The following is a 15,826-nucleotide window of genomic DNA, read 5'->3' as shown; positions in this document are numbered from 1 at the left end:
TATAACCACCCCAAAATTTGGCATTCTACTACTTTTTACTAGTTTTTACTTACAACTTTTTCTGTTCATTTTAAAATAATAAATGAGTAATCAATAAAAAAATTTCTATTAATTCTCCCTCAATCTATTGAAATCTTAACGTAACCACCACAACAATTACAGTACACAATCTATGAATATTTATTGTTGTGTCTTCTTCCCCAAGTATTATAACCACAACACACTGCAATATGGCAAAATATAAATAAAGATAAAAGTAAACAAAAAAAAGAAATAGAAATAAAAGTAAATAGTTTAACAGATATTTAATTAAACAATATAAATTTAATAAAAAAATTTAATTGCCTAAATTTTACAATCTAATTGTCGTAAATAAATATATTAGCGCTTTAAGAAAGAAGAGCTAACTAATTTAAACGTTTTTACATCAAAAAATGATTGCAGGTGTTACATAAAGGAAATCCTAATATAGTTCTGGCACAAAACATAATTTTTTTAAAATTATTGCACCATCTATTTGTTATAAATTTGTTTCACATAACTATTTTTATTATTACATATAGTTTAATTATAAATTAAAAATTATTTCTCTTGAAAAACCTAAAAAACTCTGAAAAGCAAACCTTTAAATTCATGCGCTGTAGCTAATTACAGCTGTAAACTGTAACTTACAGCAATTCGTAAAGGCAAATGATTAAATTCTTGGAGATCTAACCTCTTCACAACTAACCCATCACAAGATTTATAAAAGTTATTTTTGTGTAATACTCATAATTAGGGAGTTTATATAATTTTTAGGCCAACTTAAATAATTTATTTTTTAATAAATTGCATTTTTTAAGATATTTCGTAAAATAGTTGTAACCACCTCTGTAGCTTACACGGCCGGCGCAAGTTGTTATCACGTCAGGAGCGCCATTAAAATTATTGCTAACTGGAAAGAAAATGAAAGTCCTAACTTTTAAAAATATGCTGACCGGCTAGTCTAAAAGGTCTACATTTTCTGACTGAAAATGAATACATGTCCTTTCTCTGAAAATATAGGAAAATTTTGAGAAATAGAGGCGCCGACCTGGTTTTTCTGTCCCAGGTGGCGTAAAGGCTACCGACACCCATGCTAGTAATATATAGACTTAAAATTTAGGCGACTAATTTAAATTAGCTAAAAAGTTAGTCGACTATTTTTAGTTAACTAAAACATTAGTCGACTAATTTTAGTAAGACTAAAATGTTAATCGGGTAATTTTAGTTAACTAAAAAGTTAGTCGGGTAATTTCAGTTAACTAAAAAGTTATTCGGGTAATTTCAGTTAACTAAAGTTAGTCGGGTAATTTTAGTTAACTAAAAAGTTAGTCGGGTAATTTTAGTTAACTAAAAAGTTAGTCGGGTAATTTTAGTTAACTAAAAAGTTAGTCGATTAATTTTAGTTAACTAAAAAGTTAGTCGATTAATTTTAGTTAACTAAAAAGTTAGTCGACTAATTTTAGTTAACTAAAAAGTTAGTCGGCTAGTTTTAGTTACGGTTTTTTTAGTTCAGTTAGTTACGATTTTTAGTTTTGGTCACAACACTATAAAAAACTAAAATGCATCAGCAAATTCGCGAAAAACATAATTTGCGTATTTTCTTTAGTGATACAGCGGCAAAAGTTTTTGAACTATTCAGGGTTAGGGTTAGGGTCAGGGTTTATATTTTTATAACTATAATTTTTATAATAATAAGCTTATAATTTTTAGAGAGTGTTTTTTTTCCTTTTTTTTAGAATTCGGATTTTAAAAAATATCTAGAATTAAACTTTTTGAATAGTATTAATTTCAGTAAAATGACTTTTGTAGGGCGTATTGGGACAGCAAGTTGTTTATAAAATTGACTATATTACTACCATTTTGTGGTGTTGTTTAAATATTTTCCTTATTTAGAAAAGCAATATTAGTAATAAATTCAAAGAAATTGTTATTTTTAAAATTTTTTATATAAGATCAATCATCCAAAATGGAATAAAAGACAGTTTTAACTGTGATTAAAAAAATCTTCGTACTAGAAAAGGTGCTGATGCATATTTCTTTACATTATTTTAGCTGGCATATTTAATTTTTAAATTTGTTAATATTAAATTTTTGCTGGCATATTTAAATTTGCTTTACATTGGCATATTGCTAATAAGCCAGCTATTCAAAAATGTTGCCAAATAGTTCAGGATTTGTGTGGTTTGTGTGATCCACAATGTTTTTTGTTTAATTTAGTAGAATTATTTTTTAATAATGTATATTGGTTTTGCCCTACTTAATTTTTAGAACAATTAAGTTTGTTTCTTTAAGAGTATTTAATAATAAAACATAAAAAGTTTTTTTTTATTTTAGTTGTTAAGTTTTTTTGTGGTGCATCATGTGGTGCATCGGTGCATGAGCGTGTAGTTTGTATGGGTATATTACTTCTTGGAGAGTTTAAATTCTTAACATGTTTAAACGGTAAAATGTCTTCATTTTTAATAACTTTTAAAGCTTCACAATTAACAAATAACTGCTAAATTTTATCTGTCCCGTTTTGCCCCACACACTTGCAAAAAGTAAAAACTTTGTCTAGAGTTTCGTTACTTAGCTTGCAGTAACTTATTCTTAGAATTTTTTTTTTTTTGTTTTTTCGTTTTCTTATTCAATTAACTTTATGAAATTTGTAAAAAGCAGTGTTAACTACGATTAGTTTATCCGCAGCTAGTTAGTTAGCTAGCATTTGTTTCTTAAGTGTCCCTATATCATACGTTCTATTATATGATTTTTAGAATATATTGTTGCAAAATAACATTTTTTTTCTATTTACTCGTATCATATTCAAGAAACTTTTTTAATTAAGAATTAGTGGTGAGCCACCATAACATTTTTTGTGTTTGAGGGGCGCCATGTTAACTTTGCACAGAGCGCAATTTTCTGTTATTGTAGTTGACAAGACCACGATAAAACGTTTTCATCGTTATACAAAAATTTTTAATATTTATTGTAGGGAACTTACAAATTACCTGTAAATAAAGCATACTTTATTATTTATGCTTTATATACATATGCTTTCTTTCATATACTTTACATATATAGACTTTGCTATATGTTTTATTAAACATACGTGCTATACTGTATAATATACCATAAGGATGATAAAACTATAAATTTGTCTAATCAAATTGCTTTGACATCATTTTAAACCAACAATAGTACAGTAAAATCATTTTACCCAATCAAAATTGTTTTACCGCGTGATTTTGTCTATAAATTTTTGCATTTTTTTGAAATTTGTTAATAAAACTTAGTTGTGCTTCTCCAGTGTTAGAATCAGCGCGGTGTTATAAAACTTTACATCTTAAACTTTAATACATTTTAATCCAAACATAAAAAGCATGGCTTCTCAATGCTTACATCAAGAAAGCGAAGGTGCTATTAGCAACCAAATAAACATGGAGTTTGTGCAAGTTACCACTATCTTTCTATGGTAAGTTTAAACATTTTTTTTTTAATTAGAACGTTATACAATTTGTTGTAAGCGAAAAGCTTTTATTTTTTAATAAATATAAAAAATATAACACTTAATAAATAGATTATACTCTTTATAGACGAATGGCTTTTATGGTACCATTGATATGCTTTAAAATTTTTTTGCTACCTTTTTTCTTTGATTGACTTATTGTGTTGACCAATGCTGTTGTGCACAACATGTGAGATTGAACAAAATGTATTTTTGTAAAAATTTGTATTAAATTCAAGCCTTCATAAGTATGCATGAAGTTAAACTACAAAAATTATGAAGTTTTTTTATTATGCGTTTCAAAAGTTAGAAAAATATAAATGGTTCTTTTGATTTTGAATCACTAAATGCAGGCCCGTAGCAACCGGGGAAGGGGGGGGGCAGCAGGGCAAAACAAAAAAGTGACTGATAAAATGACTAAAATGTACATTTCGTAATTTATTATTAATGTAAAGAAAACTCTTTAGTTGTTTTGATGATATAAATATTAATGATAAAAATATTTAAAAATTAAATTTTTACAGGCTTATTATTATTATTATTATTATTTTTTTGTAGTTATTTTAGGTGCTCCCAGAGGTCCTTACGGTCTTATCACAGAGCACCGCGGGAGAGCATTTAACAAGAAGTTCACACCTCCTTCCGTACCAATGTCGCTTATTTGGTTAGAGCTGGCATCGAACCTCGGACCTCTGGGTTCTGAGCCAGAACTCTAACCACTGCGCCACGGCTGCTCAAATGATGATGTTGATCAAGATGATGTTGCATTAGACGGATACTTCAAGTTTTTTTAAGCATCAATCAGATGAAGAACGTGAACAATATTGTAATTGTTTAATTTTTAGCTAATGGAATGCCAAAATGAACGTGGTGGTCGGGTGGTTTACAATGATATTCAAGCCCCCCTTAAACTTTAAGCGGATACGCCAATATCAGCTTTACAAAGATTCTCTGTTAAATGTCCATACCATCGCTAGAAAATACAATGATCCCCATTTGTGCAACTTCTTAGAATCAGAGTTCTTGAATGAACAAGTTGAGTCTATCAATGAGATTGCCAAGTTGATTACTAATGCTAAGAGATGCGGCGATGGTTTTGCTGTCTATCAATTTGATAAGTTGAGCATGCCAAGTTAAATGTCAACGTTTTTATTTTATTTTATTGTTTTGCCTTGAGGACTATACAGTGCAAACAATGTTTATGGTTAAAGAAAAATAAACTTAAAAAAAGTTACGATCGTTTAAAGTTTAACTCATAAACTTTTTAAAAATTTTTTACGTTGGAAAGTTTCCTGTTAATTTATTTTATTTTTTTTATTATTAGTTATGAATTTTGCCAACAAAAGGAAAAAATTTAGGTAATACAAATATATAAATACATGGCTGGGGCAAGAAAAAGACAAATTTGGTCTTATCACCAAGCCCCTTTAAAAAAAAATTTCAATAATAAAAGTACAAAAACAACGTAACTTGGTTAAATTAGGAGTCGTCCATAAAGTACGTACGCTTTTTTTTCGTCAACCCCCCTCCGAGCGTACGTACTTTATGGAAGATTCCTTACAAGACATATATTACGCTATATAACAGTGTAATATATTCAAAAGTATATACTAATACAAAAATAAAAGAATTTTAATAATACATATTTTTTAATTTTCAAAAAAATTTAATTAAAGATTTGTTTTAATTTGTTTTTAAACTTGTTTAATTTTTTTTCGATTGGATAAAAGTTAAATAAACAAATAAATTGAATAAAATAAACGAGATAACGTATTAACTAAAAGCTTTAGAAAAAGTATTAGTATTAATAGTAAATAACTCATTGTTATTTATCAAAAGTTTTTTCTTTTTTTTTTTTTCTTTTTTTTTTTTTTCTTCGCTGTTTATGTAAAAATAAAATAATAAAATTACAATGAAACTTTTACGTTACACAAAGAATATATATAAAACAGACAGGGGCTCAAAGAAGATACGGATGACTGGTGTCACCACAATCTTTTCATAGATTTTAAAATTATTTAAAAGAATTTAAAAGCTATTTTAAAATTATTTAAAAGAAGAAATGGGTTTTAGCTCATTATTCAAAAGCATGTTCCATAGTTTTAGGACTAATTGCAATTGAAAACTTAGCAGCAGAATAGTAGATTTTAGGTTGAATGGAATTGTTTACTGAGAAACGCGTTGGGTATATATGATTTATTTGTCCAAAAGTTGAGTTAACTATGATGAGTGCCGTTTTTTACTAACTTTAAATATAAGAATAAGAATATGGTAAAGGCTAAGTTGAAATACGTTGAAAATATCAAACTTAATAAATAGCAACTTAGTGTGTTTACATTTCCAAATATTCTTAAAGCATGCTTTTGTTAGCTAAGCAGTTTATTTATTTTAGTGCTACGTTAGTGCTACGCCAGGCAACGTTTGCATAATTTACATAGCAATTAATAAAACAAAAATAAATATATTTCAAACAGGTTTGGTCTAAAAACTGCTTAGCTTTGTATAGTAGGCCAATATTTTTTGAAATTTTATTTTAGATTATATTTATGTGCTCCCTTCATGTCACATTTTCATCTAAAACAGCACCTAAAAACAAAAATGAACTCTCTCTAATGATACAAAAGTTATTAACATAGAGATTAGGAAGTTTTGAATGAATGAGCTCCTTTTCATGAAGACAATATAAATATATATACATATATATATATATATATATATATATATATATATATATATATATATATATATATATATATATATATATATATATATATATATATATATATATATATATATATATATATATATATATATATATATATATATATTAGTAGAAAATCACTTAACTAAATTTTTTTCCATTTGACACTGTGTTTCATCAACAAAGATTCATCAGAAATGCATTTCTGATGAATCTTTGTTGATGAAACACAGTGTCAAATGGAAAAAAATTTAGTTAAGTGATTTTCTACTAATATATAATTGCTCTGTTCTTTTAAGAACATTGAGCACTCTATTGTGTGGAATACTTTTTAAAGTTGTTTAAATATATATATATATATATATATATATATATATATATATATATATATATATATATATATATATATATATATATATATATATATATATATATATTATTTGACCGTTTCGGCACTTTTATTTTCTACATGATACCACTGTTTAGATCAACGAAAACGCATAATGTAATAATGTAAATATTTTTTCATCAAAGGCTTTAAATATTTCATGGACTAGATGAATTATTGCATAATCGGTTGAATGACCAGATTTAAACCAAAATTGCTTATTGTAAAGAATATTATTTAACGTATAATAGACTTCATTCTTTTAAAAAAAGAATAAAGTCTATTATACGTAACACGCTCCTAAATTATGGCAAAACAAGTGAGAACTGAGATTGGTCTATAATTTGAAACATCAGAAGGATCACCTGTTTTAAAAATTAATGTACCCTTTGCAATTTTTAAGGTTTCAGGAAAAACCCATGTTTTATAGATAAACTAAAAATATGTAAAAGTGATACTGTTATATAACTTATTAATTTAATAATGATTAAATTCAATAATAATAATGACATAATGATCAGAAATATAATGACCTTTTGCAATCTTATTTTGACGTATTTTAGTAATAAATTTGTCTCACATTAAAAAATAAACGTATCAATATCGATATTATACAGAAACAATATTTAACAGCTTTGGAACGATTTGTTGATTGGGAAACCAAATTTATATAAATAGCGTTAACAGTGTCTTGGTTAGTTAAGTATGTGGGTTTACTATGCGGGTCAAAATAAGACAAACTATTTTTAAAAATGATTTTAAAATAAAATAGATTTTTAAGATCTATTTTGAAATATATACTATAACTTTTATCATATCAGCACACTGTCACCAATCACGTAAATTACATAAATTTCACCAGTGTTTTTCAAATGAATAACAATACAAAGAAATCTAAGTGCATTTTCTAGGCCATTTGCTAGTCTAAGTGCAAACTCAAGCAGAAACTCAAGCGAAGCGTAAAATTGACTCCTCTCTTTTTATTTATTATTTTTTTGTTGTTGTTGTTATTAAGGTGCAATAAAAACTCCTAATGGTCTTATCACAGAGCACAGCGAAATAGTATTAAAATAGAAAGTATACCCCCTTTTTCTTACCAACGTCGGTTATCTGGCATCAAACTTTAGACGTTTTGGCACCATCTTGCGAACGTGAAATGGAATAACAAGCTCTTCTGTGTTACACCGGTATCCAAAATATCACTGTGAACAAAAGTAATATAGTGATTTGGCGTCGTTTACTATCATCTCATGGAATAAACTGTTTGTTAACACTTTGGACTGTAGCACCATAAAATCTAGCATTGCATTTAGTGTGCCAGTTTTGTTTGTAGCTATATATTGTTTAGGATATACTTTTATAAAATTTTTGCAGTCAGTATTTTTTAGTTGAATATCTACAAAACTAGAAATGGTAATTTAATCTAAAAAGAAAAAATCATGGGTAATAAACATAATTTAAATGTATACATATTGCATCTACTAGCTTAGACATTCAGTTTAGGCTCGCGTGGCTTCCCTAAATTATGCAACATTTTGTGTACTAAATAAAAGAATTGAACGTTCAAAATTTACCTGGCTACTTTAAAGCCAAGTTTATTAATCTACTATAATTGCTACATTTAATAAACCATTTACTCATTATATATCAAATATATAGTATGTGTTTTCTTTTAGTACGTAAAAGTATACTATTTGTATTCTAAAAGTACGTAAAATTAGTTTTCGAATATCACCTACCGACAAACTTTAAAATACTGCATCCATTTCTTTTATGTACCTCAATAAAAGTTTTTCAAAATTACATGGCAACATTTTTTCAAATGAACCAAGTGATCTCTTATGTATATAACTAGACGTTTCTTCGTATTTATCTGCTTGTTTCTTTGTATTCATCTAACGGTTATTTGTATTCATCTGACAATTAAAAAAACAAGTGGGTGTTATATTTGGATTTAGGAACTTGACTTCATTGAAATTATTGTAGATTTTAAAATACTGAACCAAATTGTCTCTCATCCTTTAGTAAAGTCTAAAAGAATTAGTAGTGCAGAGCAGCTATTATTAAAAGCTTCGGTAATAATGTCTAATACTTCTAAAGGATTAGTAGTACAAGAACAATTTTGAATAAATCAATGTTGATGGCAGGATAATAAATTTTGGATGTACAAATGGTCTGCCATAAAGTTGCAAAGTAAATTTTCCATAACCTTACAAACGAAAAAAGTTAGCAAAATGGACCGATAATTTTCCGGATCAGTACGACAACCTTTCTTGTGAATGGGTGAGACATTTGCTATGTTCCAACATGACGGAACTTAACCAGAAAATATGGAGCATTTAAATATTAATGAAAGTGGCCTACTAAAACTAGCTGAGCAATTTTTTAAAGCATAAGCGTGTATACCATTAACACCCGTACCCTTTGAAGTATCAAGGAATGATAATAAATCTCTTCTAAATTTTTGCTTGAGAATAGGAATCTGACGTCTGGAGAACAGATTGCGTTAGTTCTAATACTAAACACTGGTTAGCTTAGGTTATATGTAATCGGAGAGAACGATTTGGAAATATGAAAATTGAAATATTTTGCGATTGGTTTTTTATCAACTAGTTGATTACCATTTAATTCAAAAAGAGAACAAATTACACTTTTACAAAAATAAATTTTATGTCTGAAAAAAATAACCGAGTATGGCTCAATTAATTCTTATAGTCCATTAGAATTATAATATATTCAATAAAAATGTATAAAACCATACATGCATGTGTTACATATCCATGTGCATAACATCCATTTTATTTTGTTTATACTACAATAACCTTGATTACTTGGTTACATTAGGTTTGTTATTGAATGTACAAAACGAAAACTGTATATGTACATACACAAAAAACTTTCTTTTGTAATGATTCAAAAATCTATATATAAACTACTTACATTATTACACAGTTAGAAAAAGAAATCAACGCAATTAGAGAAGCCGCGGTGCAGTGGTAGCGCACTTGCCTCAGAAACAAAGGATACTTGGTTCAAACCCCACATCTGTGCAAGTTTTGCGACATCGGTTAGGAAGGAGGCGTGAACTTTCTATTTAATGCTCATCCGCAATGCTCTGTGAAAAGACCGTAAAGAGTACTCAGGGCACCTAAATAAGTTTAAAAAAAACATTATAAAAAAAATCTATCAATAATACCACGTAAGTATACTTAATCTTAGGAAGCAATATTTAAATTATATTATGAGGTTGGTTAATAACTAAACATAGCAAATACTACACATTTACATAATTTCAATTCGTAATATTTGCTATGTTTTCAGGGTTATGCGAAAATCTGGCATTTATTTGAGACATTTTTTGACAATAGTAGTTTATAATAATTTCTACACAATTTGACAGACCACGCTTTAACCTGAAATTTATTCAAAGATTGTGTGTTTATCTATATTTGCAAACTAGAATGACTGTTCATTATTATCAGTGTTCATTTTTATTGCAAGTAAAATTTTAAAATTACCTTTTTGTAGAAATTTTGAATCAAGATTTAATGCAAAAGATTTTTCAAGATTTAATTTACTGGTTTTTATTACTCTTTGCTATGCAGTTGCTCAAGTTCTTTCCTTTGACCTTGAATATTTTCATAGCACACTAGTGCACCTTTAGTAATACTGTTGATTGTTAGGGAGTATTTAGGGAGTGTTTACGGAGTCCTAATTTTTATAGAGGAAAATTAATGCCTCGGTATTTTTTGAAGAATCCAAAAATATCAGCAACTCAATTGAAATTTTTCTATGCATAAGTAATTATGGGTACCATCTGCATTTGGCTTTTAGGTACAACCCTTAAACATGCTTTACTTTTCATGAAAAAAATTTTTAAAATAAAAAAATAAATAGTCACTAAAATGTTGGAGTAAGGTATAAAAATAGAAGTAGGGGAGACCGGGGCTAGTTGGCTCGGTTTTTACTCTATGAGCTCTGTAGCCCTAACAGTACATTTTTTTAAAAATATTAAAGTGTAGTCTTAAAGAGTAAGGATTAGGGTATCTTATAAAATTTGCATTCATTTACAAAAAAAAATTCCTGGGGCCTTTCCGGACCTTCAAAAAAAAAAAAAAAAATTGCGCCAACTTACCCCACCACGGGTTAAGTTGGCGCAAACTATAAAAATGATTATTAATGCACTATTAAGTGCAAAATTAGTTTTTGCAACAATTTTATCCCAAAATTTAATATTACTTTTAGCTGGTACCAAATATTAGTCCATATAAAAGCCAAACAGTAGCCCACCTTTTATCTGTGGAAAAAAAAACTAAAAAAAAAATTTTATTTGCAGAAAATTCTGTTCATCATTAGTTTTAACAGAGTGCTCCAAAAGTAAAGAAAAGCTAAAATATGATACGTAATGGTTTCAAAATATAGTTTCTAGCCTCAAATTTTAAGTAGATTATTAAGAGCATTTCGGCCTATATTGGAAAAAAAATTTATAGATACATTTACGTTTTCATTTTATTTCATGTGAGGTTATTAGTCACTATCAGAAGCTTCAACGATAAAAGCATTGCAATCAGTTTTTTTAAAGCTTCTCATAAATATTTTTACTCTTTTTTAATGGGCGGTTTATTAGGAATACAAACAAATTGTGCTAGATGGTCAGAGATTGAAGTTGTAAAATTACCAGAGAAAGTCATAAAAGAAAGAATTCATGAAAATGTTATTACTAATGATAGAATCATCAATTTATATAGTTTTATTGTTCTCATAGCATTTTTTTTCTTGTTCTACACTACAATGATTATTCAATGTAAGTAAAAAAAATCTGGTAAAAAAGGCTGGACATATAACCTGTATATGCCCAGCCATTGAAGCTAAATTGTTATAACTTTGGACATACTATTTACTATTTTTAGTTTACCTGCTGCAAGCTTGTTGGCATTTTGAGAGGTCTCTGGCGCATTTTTTCTACTTAACTCAATGAAATCAAAAAAAGACTCAAACACTGCTACTTCTTTTTCAATATGCTCATATCTTATAATTTATCTCATATCTTATAATTTATCTCGTATCTTATAATTTATCTCATATCTTATAATTTATCTCATATCTTATAATTTATCTCATATCTTATAATTTATCTCATATCCTATAAATTATCTCATATCTTATAACTTATTACATATCTTATAATTTAAAACATCTGATCAATGTTGGTTACATCGGATGCTCTATCAAACAAAATAGAGTAATATTTTGTCAAGGAGACGTAAGCTTTCTGGTTAAGTTCTATTCCACAATGCTTTGTGATAAAACCGTTAGGACTTCTTGGAGTTCCTTAAATAACTCAAAAAGTTAAAGTTAAATCATTTTATTAATAGGTTGATGCACAATTATTGCGGCATTTTTATTGTATTTTTTATTATAAGGTCTTTATTAGTTCGACTTAACTTTACTAATTTGATTTAAGCATTTTTTCATGTCTTTTATTCTTAAAAAGATTCGCGTTTAATTAATCATTTTTTCATAAAAATTATCTTTTCTCTTTTAATTAATTAAAGGCGTATTGAAAATCACTTTTATATGTGCCACATTACGCTCTATAACTACAAGAATTTTAAGGTGGGGACAGAGTTATTTCGCGATCTCAGCAATCTTTTTGGCAAAAAAATTAATTTTTGACAATCAGCAGAGGTCAATTATAAATTAAATAATGATTCAAGAAGTTTTGAACGGGCGTCACAAACCTTGCTGATGGCGAAGGAAGAGGATGACACAAACCTTGCAGATGAAGAATGAAGAGGATGACACAAACCTTGCAGATGAAGAAGGAAGAGGATGACACAAACCTTGCAGATGAAGAAGGAAGAGGATGACACAAACCTTGCAGATGAAGAAGGAAGAGGATGATAATTGGAGTTTGATAGTATGACCTTTTTAGCAATTGTAGATGAAAACGAAAGCCTAACAACACAAATGCTAGCCAAAAATTTCAATATCAACTAGTTGTTGACATTCGTCCGTCGTCTAAAAAAGCACAAAAAGATGTGGAAATTGGCTGGATGGAACCCCACGAGCTCTCCACCAGCAATAAATCAGAGATTGATTTGCTGCAAAAAATTGAGCAAGCTCCGTTCCTGAAAAATTTTGTCACGGGTAGTTCATAAACATCAAAAGAAAGTAGGTTTACGAGTTGTCCGGTAATTCTCCAAAAGAAATATCAAAATATGTTCACTGTAAGAATACTATACAGTGTATGATTAAAAAGAAGCAGAATCATCGACAAGGGAATCATCTCAAACATTATATGTTATAGGTAGGATGACAATGATGAAGCCATTCTGGACAAAAGTTCATGAAGGATTCTAAGCAAATAGGGCAAGTGGTAGCTCAACATTATCAGCGACGTTTATCTTAGTAAAACAATTACGAAAACAGAATCTCATTGTTCCACTAGAATAACGTTGTTGAATCAATTGTCAATAAGGAATGTAAACTGCTCCCACATCCGCCATATTTACCAACCCAAGCTCCCAAAAATACAGCTTCAATTGTTAGTTGAAAAACTGACAAATGAACAAAGTTTACAGCAGTTTAAATGACTTGATGGACAATGTTAAATCGTGGATTGCCTCTAAGAGTTATTTATTTAACGCCAGTGAAATCAACCGCATGTAAAGCAAATAGGAAGCAGTTTTTAAATAGTTTGTGACTACGATTCGGAATAATCATTTAAACATGTTAAAAAAAATTTTCGGCTCTTCTTTAATTACTTTTGAATTAAAACAGTGGTTCTTCATAAAAAGAATTGCAACTAGCAGCATAACTCCTTATAAAAGTCAAAACAGTGGTTCTTCATAAAAAGAATTGCAACTAGCAGCATAACTCCTTATAAAAGTCAAAACAGTGGTTCTTCATAAAAAGAATTGCAACTAGCAGCATAACTCCTTATAACCTAGCTGGGCAAATTGTCAAAATCATTCTAAAAAACTGTTTTACCGGATGGACTTTACGCTACAAGATCTTTATTGTGTACCTCTACTAATTGTAGTCCACACGAACGTTTTTTCAACTTTCTTCATTTCTGATTTTCAGTTCTGATTGTCATTAGGCTCTTCAAAGAGCTGGATCTCCTCTACAGAATCTTTATATTTACAATGGACCTCAGTTTTCATCGATACAGGTCCAAAGTTGAAGGAAAGTCATGAAGGAATTGTTTATGGTTGATTAACTTAGGAGCTGTATTAATAATGAAATTGTGCTCCAAAGTAAATATGGAGGTTCTATAGAGGAGATCCAGCGCCATAGGTGAAGCAAACCCTCACTATACATATGTGAAAATATCTAATTGTCAAGAAATTACGGTTTCTACTAAACAACTTGCTCCTATTGAATTAGGGGCTGAAGTACAATATCATTTGAAAGTTTAGAAACCATTCCTATTTATGGCGATGAAACTTTGTTAATCATACAGCAGAAAATTGAAGATAAATCGAATCTGTTTGTTTGTTTTTATCAAGATTTTTTTTTTAACTGTTTGCTGTTACTTCCAAAATTGAACAGATTGTACCAAAAATTGAAGATAATCTTTAGGAACCACATTTATTGGTGTTCAACCCACTCCTCCTTCAGAGGAGGCTTTTTTTAACTAATAACCGGCATTTAAGGAGTATAGTTAGCTATTCGGTATTCAACACGTTTCAGTTGGCAGATTTTAATTTGAGGACTTTTTTTTGAGCAAGTAGTCGGCAGTTGCCCTCCCCCCACTTCTCATCTCAGAAAACTATAATAAAAATCAAATTTTATTTTAGAAATATTTATATCGTTTTTAAACACAAAATAATATATATGTATATATATATCCTAGTTTAATCAATTAATGTAAGCAGTATGATACTAGGATTATGGATTGAGAGAAAGAGAGAAGATAGGGCAGTGGGATGTTGTCAACATCCCACTGCCTAAAGATTGTTGGCGTTAAATATGACAACTGTAAAATACAGGCTATTTCGTGCAGACCTAATCAACGTCTATAAATGGTGCAAAAATAACAATAGTGACAGAAGTCTTTTTGAAATAGATAGCCAATTTATTACTCGTGGTCATATATATAAACTAAAAAAACAATCTTCGCGATTAAATTTACGTATAAACTTTTTTTCTCTAAGAATTATAAATAAATGGAATTCTCTTCCTAATGACATTGTATCAGCATTATCTCTAAAAACGTTTAAGCTACTTCAAGACAATCATCTAAAAAATGAATGGCTTCTTTACGACTAATCCACATTTTATTTTCTATTAGTTATACAAACTCTGTAATTGTCAAGTATTATATAACTAGGTTGGCAGGCAGTTTATGCCTACACAATTTATTGTAAAACCCTAGTTTAAAAAAAAAAAAAAAAAACATCATGTTGATAACAAAAAAATATTTATAAATTCAAAAAAAAGATGATCTTCGATAGAACTTTTTAACGATATAAACTATTCATCTATTTAATTGGGGAAAAAAAAAGACACTTTTTAAATTTGGCGCCAAAGTAAACTTCACAACAAAGTAACCTTGCTTCACAACAAAGTAATTAATATTTGACCATCAGCATCGACACATCAACATTTTTTTTTGTGAAGTTATGTAAAAAAAAAAACAAAGTGCAAAATGGTATTTCGACAAATGGTTAGTGTTTTATTCTAACAAATGGTTGATGATCAATTCCATTAGTCAACTAACAGTGAAGATATTTTGTAAACCGAAGATATTTTATAAATTATTTATTTAAAACTTAAATAAATAACTTATAAAATATCTTCGGTTTTTTTTAATTGTTAAATGTTTGTTACAACCTGTACATTATAGCTCAAAATCATAACTCCAAATCACGAACCTTGATGAACAAGGCAGCTGATGAGTGGAGAAACTAGTTGGTATTATTTTGGGAAGGGTTTCAGTCGGAACTTATACTTTACTATTACGCCCCTACTGCTTTCAGTACTAATGGTAACAGGTACTTGATGAGATCCGGTTACATTGAGTGAGATCCGGTTGTGTTTTTTGATGTAATTATTTAACTGTTGCCTTTTAAATCGTGCTTAGAATTCCCATACTAACAAGATTTAGGATTAAGTTTAAGATTAGTTTAAAGATTGGAACTGGTATTTATTAATTAAAAAAACCAAAGATACGTTATATAATATTTAAGAAGTTCCGTTACGTTATATAAGTTAACTAACC

The 15,826-nt window shown here is 28.6% G+C and overlaps 1 pseudogene; it reads left to right on the top strand.

Annotated features, from left to right (window-relative positions):
- The first annotated feature begins 3,383 nt into the window (after positions 1 to 3,383).
- On the top strand, positions 3,384 to 4,717 carry LOC136074942 (soma ferritin-like; annotated as a pseudogene).
- Positions 4,718 to 15,826: the final 11,109 nt, after the last annotated feature.

Source organism: Hydra vulgaris, chromosome 01, assembly GCF_038396675.1.
Source record: "Hydra vulgaris chromosome 01, alternate assembly HydraT2T_AEP".
In the NCBI taxonomy this organism is placed as follows: Eukaryota; Metazoa; Cnidaria; class Hydrozoa; order Anthoathecata; family Hydridae; genus Hydra; species Hydra vulgaris.
This window is presented reverse-complemented; position numbering and strand designations above follow the sequence as displayed.